The sequence below is a fragment of the Hibiscus syriacus genome, unplaced genomic scaffold (genome assembly GCF_006381635.1).
Source record: "Hibiscus syriacus cultivar Baekdansim isolate YM2019G1 unplaced genomic scaffold, ASM638163v2 tig00113726_pilon, whole genome shotgun sequence".
Classification (NCBI taxonomy): domain Eukaryota; kingdom Viridiplantae; phylum Streptophyta; class Magnoliopsida; order Malvales; family Malvaceae; genus Hibiscus; species Hibiscus syriacus.
Genome location: NW_024063472.1, coordinates 504384 through 527867, shown reverse-complemented (window position 1 = coordinate 527867; position 23484 = coordinate 504384). Strand labels below are relative to the sequence as shown.

Sequence of the window (23484 nt, the reverse complement as noted above, 5' to 3'; positions counted from 1 at the left end):
ATATTATACAATTTCTAAATTATATTTAAGTAAAAATATATAAATTCTAATTCAAATTTATATCATAAATTCATAATCAAACTCTTCATCTTTCATATACTCTTCAAAAGTAATTTTATCAAATTAAAAACACATTAATTATTGATAAAGTTATATGCTTTGATTAAAATACTTAATGAATTATATGTATTTGTAACAACATCAAAATGATTTTTAATTGCTCTAATGATCAAGTAAATGTTAAAAAACGAATTTAGAACATAAACCTACTCTAGAACTCCCTAATTAGCCCTAAGTTTTAAATCACTATCTTCAAGCTCATACCTATATGAGCAACATGCTGCTCAAATTGATGCCCATAAAATTCTATGAACGTATCTTACCTTGAAGAGGTTGAGATTATACTTCTAAAATGCTAAAATGAGGGATTTAAATTTAGGGGAGAAGGAAGAAGATGAAGCAAATAAGGAGAAAAGAGGAGCGGAGAAATGTTCATCTTTTTCCCTCATAATCCCATAAAGTAGCATCATAATTTCTTCATCAAATCAGCTTTTAAAAATTTTAATGGATTAATTACCCTTTTAGTCTCTCAATCTTATTAATAATAAATAAAAATTAAGAATACTTTTTACATTAAAAAAATACAAATATGTAAAACATATAAATTATATTCATATTTTTGTTGATATAAAATATTATATTCGTATTATATTAATAATTATATATTATATTATATTATATAATTAAATAAAAAATTTAATATATTTTTATTTATTTTGTTAATGTAAAAATATTCTTAATTTTATTTATTAAATATATTATTTGTGGTCTTAAGAAAAAATTAATAAGATACAAGATATATATTTTTATATTCATATTTTTTGTTAATATAAAATATTATATTTGTATTATGTTATGTGTTTATTTATTTTCTTAAAACGACACGTGTCACCCTCTAATCGGAGGAGAGTAAATCTATTAAATTAAAATAAATTTAGTCCTTCAATCGAATAATGACATATGTCATTATTTTAATTTATTAAAATGAGAACAAAATTGAAAGAGTACATAAGTAATATGGACCAATTGTCTAATTATACCAAAATGTTTTAACTGTCACATGTTTCGTTAACTATTAATGGCATATGAATTAATTGAAGCATTTAAATAGTTTGATGATATATTTGATCAAATTGATCATACTAACAGAATGATCACACGTATAGTTTTTCCAAAAAATTAATACTAATATTTTCCTACTCCTTTTTTTTTTTGTCTCTCTTCTAAATCACTCAAAACGCGAGACTCATTTTGATACTCGAAAGAATAGGGTCTCGATTTTCTTTCATGTGTTTCATAATACACGCTTTTTATTAGATTTTTAGTATGAGATATTTTATTAGTATTTTCAAAAAATTATTATCGTTTTTATCATTTTATGGTCATATTTTTTTAACAATTTCTATTAGTAAGAGGGGAAAGAGAATTTTGCTCTCACCGATTATTGAACCCATATTTTTTAGAAGGATAAATTACAAATTTTTTCAGTAAACTTGATACATTAAGATTTTTTTGTCACTCAATTGTTAAATAATTAATGTCGTTAATATGGATTTTTATATAGATGCAAAATGACATTGTTTTAGTGAATTTTTTTTTCTAAAACGACGTCATTTTTAATGTCGTCGTTAATTATTTAATGGTGGAGTGTCCAAAATAGGATAGAGTGTAAAGTTTAAAGACCAAAAAACTCAATGTAATAATTTCATCGAGGAAACTAAAAATTTTAAAATTTAGTTAACAAAATAAAAGAGAGAATAAAGTTTAATGATGAAATTCGTAATTTACCCTTTTTCGAAATTGTTGACAAATTTTTTATTTTCAGGATTTTGATACTATGCGTGTATCATCATCATTACTTTGACATTTTACCCAAATGTTTCACATTACACTAATGCATATGTGATTTTGACATATTTTGTTTATTGCTTAATAAATAACTGAATATCTAAATTTTCATTCCTTTAATTTTTGTAAAATAATTATAACTTATAATAAATATAATCATCAAAATTCGATCATAATATTTAGATCAAATCCAAACGGTTACAGCCACAACAACACTATACTTCGTATGGCCCTTAATTTTAACGCAAAATGGCCAAATGGAGTAAATAAAAAGTAGTAAAATGAGGGCTCAAACACTAATCAATAACTACCAAGAAGAGATGTCAAAATGGCCAAAACACCATAATAATAATGATATTTAGAAAGTAGTTGGTTGGTAGAGGCTTATCTGGACTTCCCCCAAATGATTCATATTCTGCTCGAATCTTTTGCTTCATAGAATCTGACAGCTCTCTCTGCAATTCAAAATATTCATTCAATTGATTTGTTACAAGCCAGTCTCCTCAAAATAAAAATCATGCATAAATCAGAGAAAACAAACAAACATGAACAGCTTGCACTATGAGTGCTTAAATAGATTATGAATTTTAAAAATGTGATAATTTCCTTCAGACCAGATTCCCATCATGCAGAAAGTTGTAATGAATTTTAGAAATCATTAGCTAAAAGGAAATTAGTTGTGGTTCTTGGATTGGGGACCGAGTGTCGAACATAAATAAAGTATCTGATATGGGTATTGAAAAACAATCCTAAGATTTTTATGCCATTTTTATATTCATATTCAAATATGTATTAAACATGGGTATACGATATAATTATTTCAAAGAAAATATCCAAATAAGGTATTTGATGTTACAACCTTTCCTGTTGAGTACTTGGCAGCTACAAACTTCTCTGGTGCAGCTTGAATGGGAGTATCATCTAACACAATGCCCTGATCACCATATGTAGCAAATCAATATTAAAGTACTTAAAAATGCAGTATTAACCACTATTTCTCAAATCAACGGATTTTTTAGCTGTCTATTTAATGATTTTGAAATTCCTAATATAAATTTGGATATGATAAATCCATGTTTTTATACTTTTTAACTATATATTAATGGAAAAGTGGGGTTAATGGTAACACAAGCCTAGCACTTTTTACTAATTAAGCTTTTCCTATTCATGAAAGTGACATGCAACTATCCATTGCAAACAAACCTCTGGAGGATCAAATTTGGCCCCGAGGTTGCTAAGTTTGGCATGAGCCTCTGCATAATCCTTGAAGAACGCCTCTTGATCTTCAGCGTATTTCTCAGCATATACCTACAAATAGAGTAATGTTTAAGCCAAAACTGCAATTATATTTTCTTGTTGGCTTAAATTCAACTCTTGGTATATATTTACCTTGAAAGAAGGATCTTCAAAAAGAACAGCATCAGTTGGCAATACAAGCAGATCTTCGTCCATTTTCGCTTTAATGTCCTGTATGGATAAAAGAGAGTCTAACGCTTTTGCATGTCATCTTACTCAAGAAGAGAAATTGATTTCAAGTTCAAACCTTGAAGTATGAATTTTCAAACTTCAACCATTGCACTGTCCAAGACTGTCCTCCTGGTGCTCCTGGCCCATCTTTCTGTTATTCAAGAGGGAAAACCAGTTTAAATCCTTAATTGTTGTTAATGGTATGACTATAACTGCTAGAACCACCGCAATTTATGTTCCACATGAGGTAACATATAATACAACTGAAAACCTCAGCAATAACGTACAAATTTGCTTACCAAAATTGAAGAAAACATGAATAAAATCACTTGACAGTAAACTGTAATTAGGAAGCAAAAGAATTTGCACAAATAATAATAAAAATAAATATAGTGGAGTGAATCTGAAACTCAATCACGATTAACATAAAAGCCTTCATCACCGAGATAATGTGGTATTATTTAATAAAAAAACATGCTTCATTTAAAGTGTTTTCCAAATGCGCCTACGACCAAGTGATTTTTTTATATAAAATTTTAAATCTAATCCTAATATTAGACCTGCCTTAGGGAAACTCTAGCAAGAGAAGTGCTTCTAGTGGGTCTAGAACCCATGATCTAAAAGAGTATAAGGGAACAATATATATATATATATCATGATCTAAAAGAGTATAAGGGAACAATATATATATATATATATAAAAGTAGGAGGCCTCATTAAAAACCTCCCTCATAGTAGTCCCTTTCCCGAAGGAAAGAAACGACTAGCAGAAGGAGGAAAAGAGTACCTCAATTTATTAATAGAACAAGATTACATAAGACTTAAATATTACACCAAATACATTGATTCTAAAAAAAAACACAAAGAACAACCAATAAAAGTACCCTTACAATCACCCAATCCCCTCCTTCGCAAACTTATCAGCCTCACAATTGCAACCCCTTGGAATCAACCTAACTATAGACACCTTAGCTGATACAAGGGACACAATATCCTTTACTAGATTACTAAAGAAAATAGGAGCAGTTGAAAGAGATTAAATCCACTCCACTGTAGACTTGCAGTCGCTTTCAACAATCAGTCTACCCTCAGGAACCCACACTGAAGAGAGAAAGATCTCGATGCCTTTTTTAGTGGCTTTCAATTCTGCTAAAAGAGGAGGGTTAGGACCAACACTTTCTGAAAAAGTCAGTAGAGTTAAGTGTTTTCAATCTCTTAAAATACCACTGATTCCTCCTACCAACCCGTCAAAACTAACAGCCCCATCAACATTCATCTTAAAAAAAATCAACTGGAGAGGGACTCCAACAAAACAATGTCCTACACTGTAACTTTAAAACAAAATTCCTGTCTTCAAGGGAAGGATCTCCAATCAACGTATTAGCCTGGATAGGGACGTGAGGGAACTTGGCTAGAAGTCATTTTGCTAACCTAAATCTAAAAATGAAGAAGAGGGAGGACCTATCAAGTTTCACTCTATCGAAAACAATTGAGTTCCTAGCTTTCCAAATTGACCAAAAAACAACACCCAGAATAAATTTCCATATAGTCGAGTTATCCCTCAAATCATACCAAGAGCTAAGAAGGGAAGGAGGATCACGTGGCAGTGCTAAAGAAAGATCCTAGAAGCTGACTAATTTGTTCCAGGGTTCCCAAGAAACTGAGAACGAGATGAAGAGATGTTGTATTGTTTCATCATGCTGACTGCAAAACGGACACAGAATGTCTTCTCCTAGGTGAACCCCCCTTTTCTTCAACTCTACTCTCACTGCCAATTTCTAATGAGAAATATGCCAAAGAAATGTCTCAACTCTTAGAGGAGCTAAACCTAACCAGACCCACTTCTTCCACAAAAACTTTTCCCCAGAGAGCTTAGATAGGGCCATTCTGTAAGATTTTACCGAGAACAATCCATCACCCTTCCCAGACCATGATAAAAAGTCGTCCACTGATTCGGTTAATTTAATGTTATTCAGTTTTAACATTAATTCCACCCATTGGTCCAATTCACAATCACAAAGTTTCTCCTAGTTTGTATATTCCACTCCTAGCCATTCGAATCATAACTACCAAAATCAGCCACAATACCTCATTTATTGGATGATAGAGCATAAATCCTAGGGAATTGGTTTTTCAGAGTATCTTCTATCCAAATATCGTTCCAAATGAGATACCCACTTGAAACTTCGTATGAGATCTAAGGTATACTCCAGCTGAGTCTCTCTTTAAGAAATTATTGGCAATTCCTTTCCAAATCCAAGAGTCCTTAGGAGAGAATACCTTGTTGACTGACATGGTGTTGCAGTTGACATTGTGTTTGTTGCACATCATTTTTTTCCATAAGGAATCTTTTTCATTAGCAAACTTCCAAACCCATTTACCTAGCAGTGCCCGATTGGTTAGATTCATATCCAAAACTTCTAGGCCTCCAATACTAAACAATTTACATACTGTCTTCCAATTCACCCAGTGAATCCGATTCTTCTCTGCTCCATCTCCCCCAAAGAAATTTTGCAACAAAATATATATTTAGTACAAAGCTTTTTTTTTCCTCTATATTAGATATTTGGGTGTCCATTTCATAAATAATAGGATAAATAAGCCCACAAAACAACCAAGATAGCTTAAGTAGTAGTTTCTTATATGGTCACACTAACCTAAAAGGAACGGGTTGGTGTTTCCTTCTCGTACTTTCTATTCCTGTGAAATATTAACCTCATGTATTTGTCACTGATCAAATCTATTGACAGGTTTGGTTGGCATCAACAACATCTAGAGATGGAGCCAGGATTAAATTACGAGGGGTAAACAGGAATTTAAATAACAGTCTATTATCGGAATAGCGACCATTATATAACGATAAAGATATTATCTAAAATCATTGTTGCGCAATTGTGATACCTTTAATTGACATAATTGTGATAAACGCAACACAACCAAAAACACTTTCATGATTGTAATTTAAATCTCCAGTACAAGTCGTTTAATTTTAAAATAAATAAGATCTTAAAAATAATTAAATCATAAAAAATTAAGAGATTGAGGGTTTCATTCTACTAATTTTAAAATTTAAATATCTTAAAAAATAATTAAAGTATATAAATTTTGGGTCAAGACTAAATTTTACTAATTTTATAATTAACAGTATCAAAAAATAATTATTCCAAAAAATTTGTGGGGGCAAGGACTTAATTTTAATAATTTCAAAATGTCCAATGGTCTAAAATGTAGTTAGCCCGTCAATGTTTGGGGGGGGGGGAATGCCCCTCCCATCCATAAGGTGGCTTCGCCCCTGAGAACATCTGGAGGTTGCCAGACCAGGTAAGCAGTTCTTAATTAAAGCTCATATTTGAGAAAATATTTGGAGGTCTGATATTTATACTGTTGATGCAAAATGCAACCAGGATAGAGGGTTTGCTTCTATGAGGAACTAGCTAAATTCTATGGTAAGTATAACGGACTATAATGCTAAACGTTTGCTACAAAATCTCTAGCCTCAATCAAGAATTGGATATGACAAGTAACCAACTGAACATAGTAAGACACAGATTTTTCATATGAATCAAAACAGGTAGCTTAAATACCGTATATTTGGTTTCTGGTTTACCCCAACCGCTACGTTCTGGCCGGGACCTCCCAAGTGTGTGTGCACCAGATAATGCAACAATTTCCTACATATTGATTGGTCAGATTATTAATATCATTTTTCCATGAGGAAGGCAATTATCAAGGATGTTTAACAATCAAGTTTACCTTGTCATTTAATCCCATTCGATAGAAAACATCTCGTAGATGATCAGCAGGCGAAGGTGGTCCGGCATCTAAGTAACAGAGAAATGATATAAATGTTAGTGGTCTCTAGGCAAAAGCATAAGTGAACATATTGATACCTAAGAGGGAAACCGGAGGCAAAAGCACGCCTAAATGACTTGGATATATAACAGTTCTAAAGCCTAAACAAGCTAGAAGTATGAAGTCTGCCAATTTAGCCACTAATGATGAGAAGCTGAAATTGCACTTCATACTTTAGAGCTTCAAAATATTGGAAGAGGTGAACTTAAAAGGCTCATTACCCACAAAAGTCTGGAACATAAAGTTGTCTTAATAATATTCTAGGTTCGTAAGTGAACAACCGTCACACAAATGACAAGCTAAAACGTGGTCAATCTGTTTATTGTAAAGAACCTAGTATTACTCTTCTGAAAATACTAAAGCTCCCAATATTCTTATTAATCTATAATGATATATTTTCAGAAATTTTCTATATGTTTTAGATATTGGAACGCCTACTGGTATCCTTTATTTTTTAGTTTTGTCAAATAAAGAGAAATTATCTCTTAACCATGACACACTTCACAACAATTCAATGACCTACCCAAAAGTCCAGAATTAGATGGATTAATTGTCCAACCATTCAAGCAAGTTCAGTAGCTCACCCCTATACTGGATTTGGTGCCTCAAGTTACTAGTTATAATTCTTAATTTTGGAAATCCAAAACAACATGGTCTTGCACAATTTACTTAGCCTTGAAAAAAATCATGCAATAATATAAGGTTCACTTACCGGGTAGCCTTCCCTCCTCAGGACACTCGTTAGGACCAGAGACATCCACCCTTCCATATTTCATGGGAACTTTGGGTCCTCCAGCCTCCTGAATTTCAATTTGATTCTGATTACAACAACTACATAATGTATAAAATGCAAAGATATTCTTGAAGAAGAATGGCAAGCAAGACCTCAATAGCGGTAGCACTAGCCAACTGGAACAAATCAGCATAAGTAACACCAGAGTATTTATTCTTGATAGGCTGAATAAGACTCAATGCATTCACAAGGCCTGAAACGCAAGCTTATGAGACAACGGTGCTGACAGTTACCAACGAAGCTAATTAAATATTATAAGTGGAAAGGAATATGTTACCAGTATTGGCAGCATGATTTAGCTCAACTTCAAACCTAAGACTTCCGTTCGCTCCACCCCTTTGTGGCCATTCCTCAATGTTCTTATTGTAGGTGCCAGCATCATGCCATCCTAAGCGAATCTGGTGTGTATAAAAACAAATTACAAATGAAAATAAACATTTTTTTCTCAACATAACTAAGTACAATTATAATTTTATTAGGTTTTGCTTGGCGATATAAAGAAGTTTGGGGAAGAAGGAAAACTGAAGGAAGAGAGAAGTCAAGAGTGAGGATATAGGAAACGCAATTGTTCTTTACATGATATTCTTGGTAGGAAATAAGGGGGAGAGAATAAAAATTATATTTATCTTAGCATTATGTGCTTTTTCAATTAAGATAAAAAGATACATTTTGAAAAATGATGAATAATCTTGTAAGTCTATGCATCAACTCACATCTCTCTCAATTTTTACTTTTATTATCATTCTAATTTGAAATAATTTATTTTTATGCATTAGGATGAAAAGTAATCTTATTTTCTTTCTTATTGCTTAACTTTCACACTAAACACACTTAAAAAGATCATTTTAATTATCTCACTTTCATACCAAACTGTTACGTACTTAATTTCTTCAAAATAGGATATTATTCTTCTATGCTAAACACTCAAAAGAAAACAGCTACATTTCAAAAAAGGAACAAAGTGAAGAAATTGAGGAAAAAGAAGAGGGAATAATACCAGAATAGGATGGCAGAACTTAGATTTGAGAATTTGCTTGATATCTTCTCTAGCACTCTTCAACTGAACAGGATCCGAAGCTACACATTTCGGACTGGCTACTGAGGTGAATCCTCCGCTGCTAGGCACATTAACTGCAGATCTCCTCTAATAATTTATCAATATAAACAAAACTAATTAAAAAAGTAAGAATATTAATATAAGAAAAGGAGAAAAATGAAATGTGAAAGGAAGAATTAACCTGGTAGCGAGAGAAATGAGAACAAAGAGGAGAGGAAGAGAAAGAAAGGAGAGGAGGAGAACAATAAGAGGAGGAGAAATTGAGAGAAAGTCGAACTTCGGAGGAGGAAGGTGCTAAGATTAGGTAAGAGGCGGAGGTGCCTAAAGACGAAGCCATTGGATGACGGTAGCTGCGGTGGTTGAGGAGTTTGTTCGGAGCTTTAAAGTGGCAGCTCAGTTGTGATAGTGGCTCTGCCATTTGGCACTCTAACCATCTCCAGTTGTTTTGGATAAAGAAGTCGTTATTTGACCAATGGCAACGCCTCGCAAATCCAAAATTTATTTTGGCAAACACTGGTGGTCCCTTTATTTTTTATTTATTTAATTTTGATCATCAATTCAAAAAATATTGGTCCCAATTCAATTTTTTACCATGAAGCCATTAAAAATACATATAATTTCATTTTATAAAATAAAAATTGCTCAAAAAATATAAATATATATCACTTATGATAATACGAAAAGAAAAAAAAACATTATGATAAAAGCTATAAGTTTATTCATTATTTTATCATATTTGTGAAAATAAAAATGGTTTTTAAAATTCACGAGCTTAATATATTTTATTCTATTTGAATTATAAATACACACTTAAATATGGATTTAAGATTTAATAAATAAGAATAATAAAGTTAACATTGTAAAATATGAATGAATAAATATATTATAGAACCAAATAACTATTACTATTATAATTTAGGGTGGAGCGCACAAATGGTCCCTGAATATAGGGTACTACTTTATTAAGTCTTTCAACTATTAAAAGTTATAAAATCATCATTTGATTATAGAGTGTTACTTTGTTGAGTCTCTTGACTATTAAAAGTTGCAAAATGGTCACATGACTATTCATTATGTTCTAAACTCATCCTTTTCTATTAAAAATTTGACGGTATTCTAAGCTGAACGTAAACCTGCTAACTGTGATATTATAAAATCTAATCCTACAATTTCAAACGACTATCGTATCTCAATCATCATGTTAACATCCAACTTAGACAATCACTAATTTTTTAACGAAAAATGATTAGTTTGGAACATAATGAATAGTCAAGTGATCATTTTGTAACTTTTAATACTTGAAGGAATCAACAAAATAATACTTTATAATTAAAAGACCATTTTGTAAATTTTAATAATTGATGAACTTAATAAAATAGTAATCTATAGTTATGAGATCATTTGTAAACTTTACCCTATAATTTAAATTTTATGAGAAAAAAGTAGCATTTTTTTCTTTGTAACGTGGAGCCCTAGTTTTCTTTGCCTTTTCTTTGCATCATTTGTATTTTTTCTGTATTTGATGGCGACAACGAATTAATTTTGTTATTGGTCATCATCTTTAGTATTCTTTAGTTTTTTTTAGTTTTTGTTGTATCTTTATTTTTTCTTATTTTCTTCAATTTATAATAACTATGTTTATACGACAGTTTTTTTTATTTTTAGGTCAAGTTTTCAATCGTTTGACCTTTATTTTCGGTTATTTTTTTAAGATTGGATTTGACATTATTACGACTGGTTAAGATGACGCTTATATGTTAGCATAATGATATTTTCTGCTTTGAACCCTCAAATTAGATTTAGATACGCGATTTACGTTCGTTGATAGTTTTCTCACTTCGCTCAACTTTGATTTGCGATTTGTCAATGATCTTTCATTAGCTTGTCCCTTTTTGTGGTTCGTTTACCGATACAATTATATTTTTTTCGTATCTATCTTTTGTTCAAGTTGTTTTGTTAGGTTTTTAACATTTCCTTTGACTTATGTTATCTTAAGTAGCTAGTTTTTGTGTTAATGATTATAGGAAAATGTTATAATTAGATGTTAAATTTAATGTTATGATTGTAAACCTTCGTTATAATAATCTATATTTCCTATTTTTAATGAGATTATCAGCTTCAATAAATAAAATATAATTTTATAAGAAACGTCAATAATTTCTATAGTAAATAGTTAATAGCTCTCAATTAACATTTTTTCTCTTTTCTAAATTGTGGGTTCAATGGAGTAAAATTATCCTTCTCCTTAAAAGAATTTATAAGAAAAAACCACCCCTACCAAATCAATATAATCTTTTCGATACATAACAAAATTGAAAGATATATTCCCATGAATATAGATGTGAATACAACAAAGTAAACACATGTAAAAAGGAACTCTTAATCTCGACATAGAAAGCAAGAATATTAAGAGCCAATCCAAGAATTCAATATTTATATATTTGGTATGGACCGACTTGAGTAAAAAATGTTTGTGACTTGAGTGGTGGTGATCCGAAACTAATTCGAATCCGAATCGGTATTGACTTAAATCCGAGTTGAATCTTGAAATTGTGAATCTGAATTCAACCCGCACTTGATCTGAGAAAGACCTGAACCCAAATTGATCTGATAATATGATAATCGAACTCGAACTGCATTCGACTGATATGAACTCGAGCCAAATATTAACTTGGTAAATAATTGGTATTACCCAACCTGTTATGAACCTGACATGTTATCAACTTGACATGTAATTGACTCAACATGTAAATGATTTTAACGTGTTATTTACCTTACTTATAAGTTACAAATAAAATTATGAAATTTTAATGAAGTTGTGAGATTTTGAATTTATAATAAATTATGATAATTAAATCATAATTATAAACCATGATAATTAATATGATTACTTTTTAAAAGTTAAAACAAACTATTAGTTATGGTAATTAAATTAATAGATTTACTTTCTATATTAATTATAATCCTTATATTATAAATCTTAATTATAATCATTATATTAATTTCATTAAATAATTTATTTATTACAAGTAATTTTATTATATTATATAAAATTAATATAAATATTTATAAGTTTAATTTATTTTTTTATGTAATAATTAATTAATAATTTAAATATAAATTAACTTAAAATTTTAAACATATAAAAGATGAATTCAATTAAAATTTTAAATTTTAAAATTTAAGAATCAATTTAATATATATATATATTCACACAAGTGATGGTAGAACTTTTTAAAAGAAAAAAAATTTGAGGGAAATTTTGATTTTTTGAGAATTTAGATGTGTGAATTGGTAAATTTGATTTTATATTTTGGCAAATTTAGACGTTGCCACGAACTTGGGTTTAGTGTCCAATAAGAATTTTTGGGTTAATTAGCTTTGTGCTCTTAAAACAATCAACATTTTTCTACTTGTTGATTTGACTTTTGATTTCATTCATTTTAGTCATTGTTTCATTGTAAATCTCTTCTTGAATTTTTCAATTAAATGCAATTTAGTCCTTAAATGTTAATTTTAGAAACTTTTACTTTAGTCATTGATGTTTAATTATATATATGATTTTAGTCACTCGTAGAAATTGTTTTGTTTGAGTAGTTGGATGTTTAATAAAATTACTTGATGTTTTCCCTTTGAAAATTGAAGTATTATTAGATAGTTTGTTGATTGTATAAAAAATACAAGTTATAAATAAAATAATTTAGTCCTTATTTTTAGATTCATCACGAGCCACTAAAATCTCATAATCGGGCATGTTTATATATATATAAGTATACATATGCATAAGTATATATATATATATAATATTAATATATATATATGCATATATATTTTTTTTTATTTTTTTTAAAACATGAGATATATATATATGCATCATAATACATCATAAATTCATCATTGATCATACATAATTACATATAAGTATATGTGAATAACATATATATATACATAAGTATATACATACATCATACATGTGTATATACATGCATGTATATATATATATATATAACTTATATTTTGATATAACATATAAGGGAAAAAAAGTTTTGAACTAAATTGAATTTATTCAAAGTTTTCATCAAAATAATTCAAAATCCAATCAAAACCTTAAAATGAGTATTTTGACCAGAAATTCCGAAACTTCTACAAGAGTTTCAAAACTTCTACAAGAGTTTCGAAACTTTCCCTAAAGTTTCGATACTTGGGCTCAAACGATCATTTTTTTCCAACGGCTCTTTCGAAGAGTTTCGAAACTTTCCCAGAGTTTCAAAACTTTGTGTGCAGAAAGTCTTCCAATGGCTCCAAACCTTCCCAAATGGCTAGAAATGACTAGTAACTCATTCCAACATATAAAAAGAAGTTCAAGACACTTGAAGAAGTAACATAACACCTATCCAAGAATTGATCATCAAGAGAAAAGTTTCCATTCTTTATTCTTTGTTTTCTCTTGTAAATAGTGTGTTTTAGTGAGCTAAATTGTGTAAACACCTACCTTGTAAGGATTTTTCTTGTTTACATCTTTCCACCTTTTTAAATGGACTTTGGTTCTAGTTTAGCCAAGTGAAAAACTATGGAGTTGTAAAGGTTATGCTTGATCCCTAAGAAAGAAAGAACAAATTAGTGATTTGTTGGAAAATCCTAAGTGAGGAGCTTAAGTAGTGGATGTAGACTTCATTGAGGAAGTTGAACCACTATAAATCTTTGTGCAAATTGTTAATTTTTTCTCTCCTTACTCCCTAAAATTTCAAAAAGCCAATTCACCCCACTTGGCATATTTCAGTTGATCGGTCGAGTTTCAGAAATTCTAATAATTGGTATCAGAGTGGGTCACAAATTGAAGGTCTAACAACCTTTTGAATATCCTTGAAGCTCTACATTAATTTCCTAAAATAATCGAGAATATGTTTTTTCCTCCGACACTTACTATATCGAAGATTCTCAATCGGTTAACAAGCCACTCTATTTCAATAGAGCAAATTATGCTTATTGGAAAAATAAGATCATGCTCGTCACTCAAGCTACCGATCTAGATTCTTGGAGCTCTATCTTGATGGGTCACTCTACTCTAACTAAAGCTATGGCAAAATGGAGTGAAAGAGAGAAGAAAGAGTTGCAACTCAATACTAAGGCTATGCATATTTTGTTTTGTGCATTAGGCTCGACTAAATATAGAAGAGTCTCATCTTGTTCAAATAACAAGGAGATTTAAGACAAGCTCCAAGTCACTCATGAAGGAACCGATGAAGTAAGGATAACAAAAATCGGTCATCTTAATCATAGCTATGAAAATTTCAAGATGAAACCGAATGAAGACATCAAAGCTATGACGGATAGATTTTCTGTGATTTTCAACGGTCTCAAGGGATATGGAGAGATTATCCCTAATGAGAAGTTTTTTATGAAGATAATATATTCTCTTCCAAAATCTTACAATTGAAGAAAACATCAATCATTGAAGCGAAGAACTTAAAAAATAGATCACATGATTAACTTATTAGCTCCCTTCTCACTCATGAGAAGATGGAAAAGGAGGAAGAACAAGAAGAAGATAAGAAACAAGAAAAGAAAGGAAAAGGTATTGCCTTAAAATCCTCTACTCAAGATGAAAACACCTCAAGTGAAAAAGATGATGAAGAAGAAGAAATGACCAAGTTATTGAAGAAATTCAAACATTCATGACATCCAAAGAAGAAAAAAAACATGAATTGAGCAAGAAGAAAGGTTCCCTAATATGTTTTGAGTGCCAAAGGATGAGGCATGTCAAGTATGAATGTCATCTCCTAAGGGGGAATAGATTAAGCAAAAAGAAGGCATTTGTGGGGGCTTGGAGTGATGAATAAAACTCTGATGATGATGAAGTAGCCAATATATGCCTCATGGCCATCGAAGAAGATTCAATGGTAACTTCTAACTCTTGTGATTTAAATTCTTATTCATTTAAAGAGTTACAAGATGCCTATGATGAGTTATATTTGGAATTTGAGACCATGAATTCCAAATATAAGAAATTAATTTCAAAATTTAAGTTGAAAATGATTTGATTTTGAAAGCAAGAGTTGATTTTGAAAAACAAAATGAAACTTTAAAAAATGATTTAGATCTTTTAAAAATCAAAATTATTGATTTTAAAAAAGAAAACTTTGATTTGAAAGTTAAGCTTAAAAACTTAACAAAAGAAAAAAAATTAATTTCTAACTTAATATGTTTAAAAATGGTAAAATACTCACATTGCCATTTTCATGGTCATTAGGAACATACTTGTCCTCTGAAGAAAGGAAAACATTTTAAAAGTACACAAGTATGGGTTCCTAAAGGAACAAGGGGCATTGAAACTAACGTTCAAGGATCCAAAGCAATTTGGATACTGAAATCCAATTAAATGTCTCTTGTAGGTGTGTGTGAGCAATGGTGATGAAATTGAAGATATTCAAATGCTCTAGCCACACTTGATATGGAATGGGTAACCTCTAAGCTTATTTTGATTATCTTGCATAATTGGTTGCTCATTTGGTTTAAGTATGCATGAGTTTTGATTTTAAATGATTTTATGTTTTATATCTCATATATGTTAAAAAGAACTGTGATGAACATTTTCTAAAGTTTTAATGTTTTTTTAGTGAATGTTTGTTCATCATAATGAATTTTGGTCAAAATTGGTTTTAATGCTTTGCTTTTACAAATTTTAATTTTTGACCTTAATTTAAATTTTTATGCATGTGATTTATTGCAAATGATATATGTCTAACAATTGATATCAATTTTTCAAATGCATAACATTTTTAGATAGCTTTATGCACATGCACTTAAATACAACTAGTATTGCAAAAATATATTAGACTTTGATATATTGAATTTCATGTGCTACTAAATATTTGTCCATCTTTGTTGAAATTCAATGTTAAAATTACTACTTACTCGCCATTGTTATTTTATACCTTAAAAGTTTGAATTATTTTTTATATAACAAAAAGGGGGAGAAGTATATGTTTGAAAAATTCAATTTCAAGAAAAAATTGGGGGAGCTTTAATATTTTCCTAATAATTCTCTTTTTCATTAAATGTTTTAATAAGGGGAGCTTTTTGTCAAAACCTATTTTTCAAAGGTTTTGTTATATAAAAAAGGGGAAGATTGTAGAACTTATATTTTGATACAACAAATAAGGGTAAAATGTTTTTGGACTAAATTGAATTTATTCAAAGTTTTCATCAAAATAATTCAAAGTCCAATCAAAACCTCAAAATGATTATTTTGACTAGAAGTTTCGAAACTTTTCAAGACAGTTTCCCAAAAAGTTTCGATATTTTTCAAGAGTTTTGAAACTTTCCCTAAAGTTTCGATACTTTTCAAGAGTTTTGAAACTTTCCCTAAAGTTTCAATACTTTGGGTTCAACGGTCATATTTTTTCCAAAGGCTCTTTCGAAGAGTTTCGAAACTTTGAGTGCAGAAAGTCTTCCAACGGCTCCAAACCTTCCTAAACGGCTAGAAAAGGCTAGTAACTCATTCCAACATATAAAAAGAAGTTTAAGACACTTAAAGAAGGTAACACAACACCTATCCAAGCGGTGATCATCAAGAGAAAAATTTTCATTCTTTATTATTTGTTTTCTCTTGTAAATAATGTGTTTTAGTGAGCTAAATTGTGTAAACACCTATCTTGTAAGGTTTTTCTTGTTTACATATTTCCACCTTTGTAAAGGGGATTTGGTTCTAGTTTAGCCAAGAGAAAAATACTAGGGAGTTATAAAGGTTACTCTTGATCCTTGAAAAAAAAGAACAAGTAAGTGGATTTGTTAAAAAATCCTAAGTGATGAGCTTAGGTAGTATATGTAGACTTCATTACGGAAGCTGAAACACTATAAATCTTTGTGCAAATTGTCAATCTTTTCTCTCCTTACTCCCTAAAATTTCAAAAAGTCAATTCGCCCACTCTTGACATATTTTAGTTGATCGATCGAGCTTGAAAAATTCTAGCAATATATAATACACTTATGTATGTATGTGTGTGTGTGTGTATACATATGTATTATAAGTATAATGGATGCATAAGTGTAATGTACATTATATATACATGTATCATGACATTCATCAAACATATATTATAGAATATATATATTGTAGTTATTTTAGTTCGATCCTTAAATGTTTAATTTATTTAAATTATATTTTGTAACTTTATGTTTAATTAATTTAATTATTAAAATTATACTATAATATCAAAACCTTATAAACTTTTGTTCAGAAACTTTTTAAATGGATTCAAATTAGTCCATTTTTATATTAATTTTAACTTAACATTTTATAATTATTTCGATTTAATCCCTCATTCATGCATGTTGTTTAATTTATTTAAATTTTAATTTTTAAATTTTATGTTTGCTCAATTTAGTTCTTAAAATTATATTTTTATTAAAACTGTAATACCCCAAAATTTTGGTTAGTGACCAAAATGTGAAATTTAAATGTTTAATAGCTAAAGTATAAAATTAGGAAAAGTTCAAGGACCTAAGTGGTAATTTTATAGGAAATAATTTTTATTCCATAAATTGATAGTTTACTCTTGAGATTGGGGTTTTATTGAAATCAAATTCTTGATCTGGAAATTGTGTTAAAAACTAGAAAGTGTTAAAGTATAGTAAAAATTCGATAAATCGGATCAAATAGAAATTTGAGAAAATTTGAAGGATGATAAATTAAGCTTATAAATATTATTTAAATATTTTAAAATGATGGAAAATAATATGGTTTATTGGATTTGAGGATTTATTTCCATGTTTAATTTTAACCGTTGGATTTAAATGGTAAGATTGAAATTTTTGGAAAGTTGCTTGGTTAAATTATAAAAGGGTAAAATATTTTGTCCATATTTTACTTTGGAAGATGATAAGGGTTATGTGACTTTGTATTATGGTAAATATCAAGTTTCATTAATGGTAAAATGGATATTTCACATTAAATGAATTTTTAATTCATTTAAACCTAAATTAAGGCCAAATTAACATGAAATTAAGCTTAGAAATTTCATGAAAGTTGGCCATTTTTCAGCTACATAGCCATGAGTCTCAACAAAAGTAAGAGGAATTTTTCTTTTCAATTTTTAAGCAATTTCCTTTGGTTTTTGGACTAAGCGTGAAATAGAAAATTATTCTATTAAAATCGTTATCATTTGGTACTATTATTGTTTGCTAATTTGGATTGTGTTCAAAGATCCCAAATTCTATGGTTTATGGAATTGATGAAGGATTTTGATGTTATTGAGGTTGTAGAATCATTTCCAAGCATGATTGATGATTAAAATCACTTGTACATTATCATATGAACATATGAAGTTTTGGCATAACCCTAATCTTGGGAGAAATATGTTTTTGATGAAATTAAGTTAGGGTTTTGATTGTAGAGATTTTATAAGGTTGAATCGAAGTTGATTTCATGTTTGAATCGAATCAAAATCGAGTATAATCATAAAAACCTTAATCTTGAACATACAAGGAATTCGACTTTGGCTATAGAGGATGAGAAAAATTATAGAAAAATTATGTAGGTGCTGGAAATGATGTAGGAAATATTATACAAGCCTTATAAAAATTTAGGGGACCATTCTATAATTTTTGAAAAGTTACGGGACCAAATCAGTAATTTTGGAAAAATTATAGATTGTTGTGTAATTGTTAAATATTTGATGTACTATGCTGGAAATTAATGTTTGAGTGTTGAAATTGCAATTAGGATGTTAAATTAGATTATTTTGGAAATTTTGTAAAAGTTGAGGTTTAAATCACAAATATGGAAAGGTTGAGACTTAAGTGAAAATGTTATGTGAAGTTGGGATAAAAAGTAACTTTAGAAGTATTAAGGTCAACTTTTATGTTGTGTCATGAAAATTGTATCGAATAAGCATCGAAAAATTTGTTAGGAATTTATTTTCCAAAGTATGCCTGTGTTAGTAAGATTCTAAAATTTGGTTTGAATTTGTATATGTTTGGTAATGACGTTCATTTAGATTAAGTGCTTGAAATAAAGATCAAATACTATTAAATCTAAGGAGAAGATTAAGAATGAAATGGGAAATTCTAAGGAAGGTTGCAAGCTAAAGACATCAGGTGGGTGCAAATTTATTTTGTACTTATGTTATCGAACAAACATTGGATTATGATGAGCCAGTGAAGGAGTTAATATGGTAAGGAGTGACTCCTAAAATGTTATGTGATTAGTGATGCATGCATATATGTGCATTTGGTGAGCTAATAGAATTACTGACAAGCTGAAAATGCAAATTGGTGAAGTCTGCTTAGAAATTTAGTTCTTGACAGTAAGTTTAGAAAATTACCATAAATTCTAAAAAAATGATTAGAGGATTATTTTTATACCGTTGGATTCTTATGTCAGTATAGTTTGTTTTATAACAAATGGAAACTAATTTTGAGGTATATACAAAAATATATGAATTTTAACCAATGATAGTTTAGAAAATAGGGTAGCAGATTCTGCTCAAAACATATTTTGTCGGTCAACTTTGAAAATTCACCATAAATTGTACAAATTGAAATAGAATGAGTGCCTTATATGGATAGATTTGTATTTAAGTCTAGTTTCCATTTTTATAAAAAGAATAATTTTTAAAGGTTTATATTAATAAGAAATAATATTTCTTTAAATGTAACACACATCTCCCATATACCTTTCCGTACACGAGATATAGATGTCACATTACTTTTAAAACAATTTTTCATATTGGAAACCCTTAAAAATTTGTCTTGAATTTTAAAACTAAAAACATTTTTATACAACAAGAAAACAGTCGTTGTAACCTATTTCCCAAAGTTATCACTTTAAATACATTCTAGAGTAATTTTTCTTAATTTCAATTACATGCCAGTACTTTTTCAAGATAACATGATTGTCCTACTGTTTCTGATGAGATTCAACCTTAGATTGATGATAGCAGCTCCTGCTCCCAGTACCCAACTAGTCTTTACTATTACCTACGAATGAAATCACACACGTTAAGTATATACTTAGTGAGGTATAATATTGTAAAGAATTTGTGTTGAAAATATTTTGATGTTTCGATATAATAAATTAAGTGTTATTGAATTTTAAGATTTTATAATCATTTTTAAAGTATATTCGATTAAATTATTCGAATATCAAAATATTACTCCAAGTTTTTCAAATTTCAATTTCAATCCTTACTAAAGTGTAAAATTGTGTTTTAAACATAAAATATTTTTGAAACAATTTTTACAAAGTATTTCAAACTAAAATCGAGCCAAAAATCATGTTTATAAAGGGATGTACCGATGCACTCCTTGATGTATCGATGCACACCCTAATTCGAATGCATTTTATGTACCGATGCACAACCATGCATCGATGCACTCCTGATTTTATTGAAACATCGAATGCATTTTATATATCGATGCACAGCCATCTATCGATACACTCCTAGCTCTTTTGAAACATCAAATGTAATTAGTGTACCGGTGCACCCCAAGTGTACCGATGCACGTGTACCGATACACGTGTACCGATGCACTAGGTCAACTAACGGTTGAAATATTTGAATTTTACACATAGTGTACCGATGCACCCTTGAGAGTGTACCGATGCACTCACGCTCCCACCATATTTTTAATGATAATTACTCAATAACGACTCTATTGACTTCACCAATGATCCCCAATGTTCAGAAGTGATTCAAGGTGTATTTAAACAAGCTTAGGAGCCATTGATCAACAACAATTAAGAAGAGAAGCTAGAGAATCAAAGAGAAAGCCTTAAACTTATTGTTTGAGCATTTTCAAGCCAAATTCCTTTCAATATTCATTTTGCTTTCAAGAACACCATTTGTGCTCAATTGTATTCATTCTTGAGTGTTCTTTCTTTGTTATACAATTTCCAAACATCTTACCTTGTAAGGCTTTTCTGTAAGTTTGCAAAATTTGTGTATTTCTCTTTGGGAGAGAGTGTTCTCAAGAATTTGGGGTATAATTCTTCAGGGAGTTGTAAGGTCACTCTTTGTCCTCAAAACAAAGACAAATTAGTGAATTTGTGGAAAATCCTTAGTGTGGATAGCTAAGATAGTGGACGTAGACTTTGGTTAACAAAGTCAAACCACTCTAAATCGCTGTGCAATTATTTTCTATTTTCTTCAAAAGCTTTTACCAAAATTTTATTACCAATTCACCCCCTCTTGGCTATTTCGTCGATCGATTAACTTAATTGGTATCAGAGCCTCACTCATTTGAAGGTTTAACCACCTCTTGAGTCGATTCGGGAAGAGTTAAATCAAAAAGATGACGTTCACCTCCAGTTCATTCTCCGTGGAAGAATCCAGACCAATTGATGTGCCTCCCCACTTCAATGGTACAAACTTTCATCTTTGGAAGAGGTTAATGATATTTATCCAAGCACATAATCTTGAAGCTTGGATAATAATCAAGAAAGGATATTTCTCTCCTACGAAGAAGGCAAAGAAGTGGAGTGATCAGGAAAAGAAGAAAGCTCAACTAAATACAAAGGCTATGCACATGTTATGTTGTGCAATTGATCTAGAAATTTATAAAGGAGTTTCTTCTTATTCAAATGCCAAGGAGCTGTGGGATAAGCTTGAGGAAATATATAGAGACGAGAAAGAAGAACCAATTCCAGTGATGTCTCTATTAGCTCTAGAAGAGGCAAATGTATCTTTAAACTCAAATAGATTAAATTCATATTCCTTTAATGAGTTGCAAGATTCTTATGATGAATTATTTTCGGAGTTTGAGACCATGAACTCTGCTTATAAGAAATTGATTTCTAAATTTATAGCTAAAAATGATCTTTTTTTAAAGCTAAAATAGATTTGGAAAAACAAAATGAAATGTTGAAAAGGAGTTAGAGCTTTCAAAAATAAAATATGAAAACTTTGAAAAAGAAATTTTCGAATTAAACAAACTTCTTCTAGAAACTAAAATGGATTTTGAAAATCAAAATGAAATATTGAAGAAGGATTTAGAGCTTTCAAAAATGAAATTTGAAAGTATTGAAAAAGAAAATTTTTATTTGAAAGTTAAACTTGAATGCTTAACAAAAGAAAAAGATATCATTTTAAATAATTCATCTAGTTCAATAATGACAATATGCTCACATTGTCATTATCATGGTCATAAGGAACATACTTGTCCTTTAAAGAAAGGAAAACGATTTAAAGTTAGACAAGTATGGGTTCCAAAAGGAACAAGGGGCATTGAAACTAATGTTCAAGGATCCAAAACAATTTGGATATCGAAATCCACCTAAGTTTCTCTTGTAGGTATGTGTGGGAGCTATGATAATAAAAGAAGATATATTCAAATGCTCTAGCCACACTTAAAAAGGAATGGGTAATTTCTAAACTTAATGTTATAACTTTGAATGCTCATTTAGTATATGCATGCATGAGTTCTTGATCTTAAATATGTTTTATGTGATGCATGTTGAAAAATGATTTATGATGAACAATTTAGATTTTCAGTAATTCTTCATAACTTTAGTTCATCATAATAATTTTTTGTCAAACTTTTTTTTAAAATGATATCAATTTTTCAAATACCTTGATTTTACAAATTTTAGACCTTAATTTTTTTATGCATATAATTTAAATTTTTAATGATATCTCTATAAACAAATGATATCAATTTTTAATGCATAACATCTTTAAAACTTTATGCATATACATTTAATCTTGATAATCGACATTGCATAATGTTTTATATGTGAATGAGTTAAAGCATAATCCTTTGAATAATGAATTTGACACAAAGATACAATGTCTTATTTTAAATAATTGGAAAATTGATTGACATTGTTTCTATTTTGATTATGCTTGTTGGTATAAAATAGGGACAGATACATGATGCATTTAGATTCTATAAATGTGACTAATTTATGCCTAGTTGCTAAAGATGAGCATGATAGTTGGTTATGACATAGGAGACCATGACATACTAGCATGAGTGTTTTACAAAGACTTATTCAAGGAAATCTAGTAAGAGGATTGCCAAAGTTAAAATTTGATAAAGATAAAATATGTGATGCTTGTGCTAAAGGAAAACATCAAAGAGCTTCCTTTAAGTCCATTTATGATGTATCAACTAGTACAGTATTATAATTGATGCATATAGATCTTTTTGGGACAACTAAGACTATTAGCTTGGGTGGAAAACAATATGCATTTGTCTTGGTAGATGACTATTCTAGATATACTTAGGTTTTATTCTTAAGTACTAAAGATGAAGCATTAGAAAAATTCATCACATTTTCAAAAGTAATCAAAAATGAAAAAGGTTACTCCATAACTAGTATTAGGAGTGATCATGGTACTGAATTTGAAAATCTTGGATTTATTGAATTTTGTAATTCTAATATTAGCCATAATTTTTCAGCACC

The 23484-nt window shown here is 29.6% G+C and overlaps 1 pseudogene; it reads right to left on the bottom strand.

Annotated features, from left to right (window-relative positions):
• Positions 1-2066: 2066 nt before the first annotated feature.
• LOC120187869 lies at positions 2067-9529 on the bottom strand (annotated as a pseudogene).
• Positions 9530-23484: the final 13955 nt, after the last annotated feature.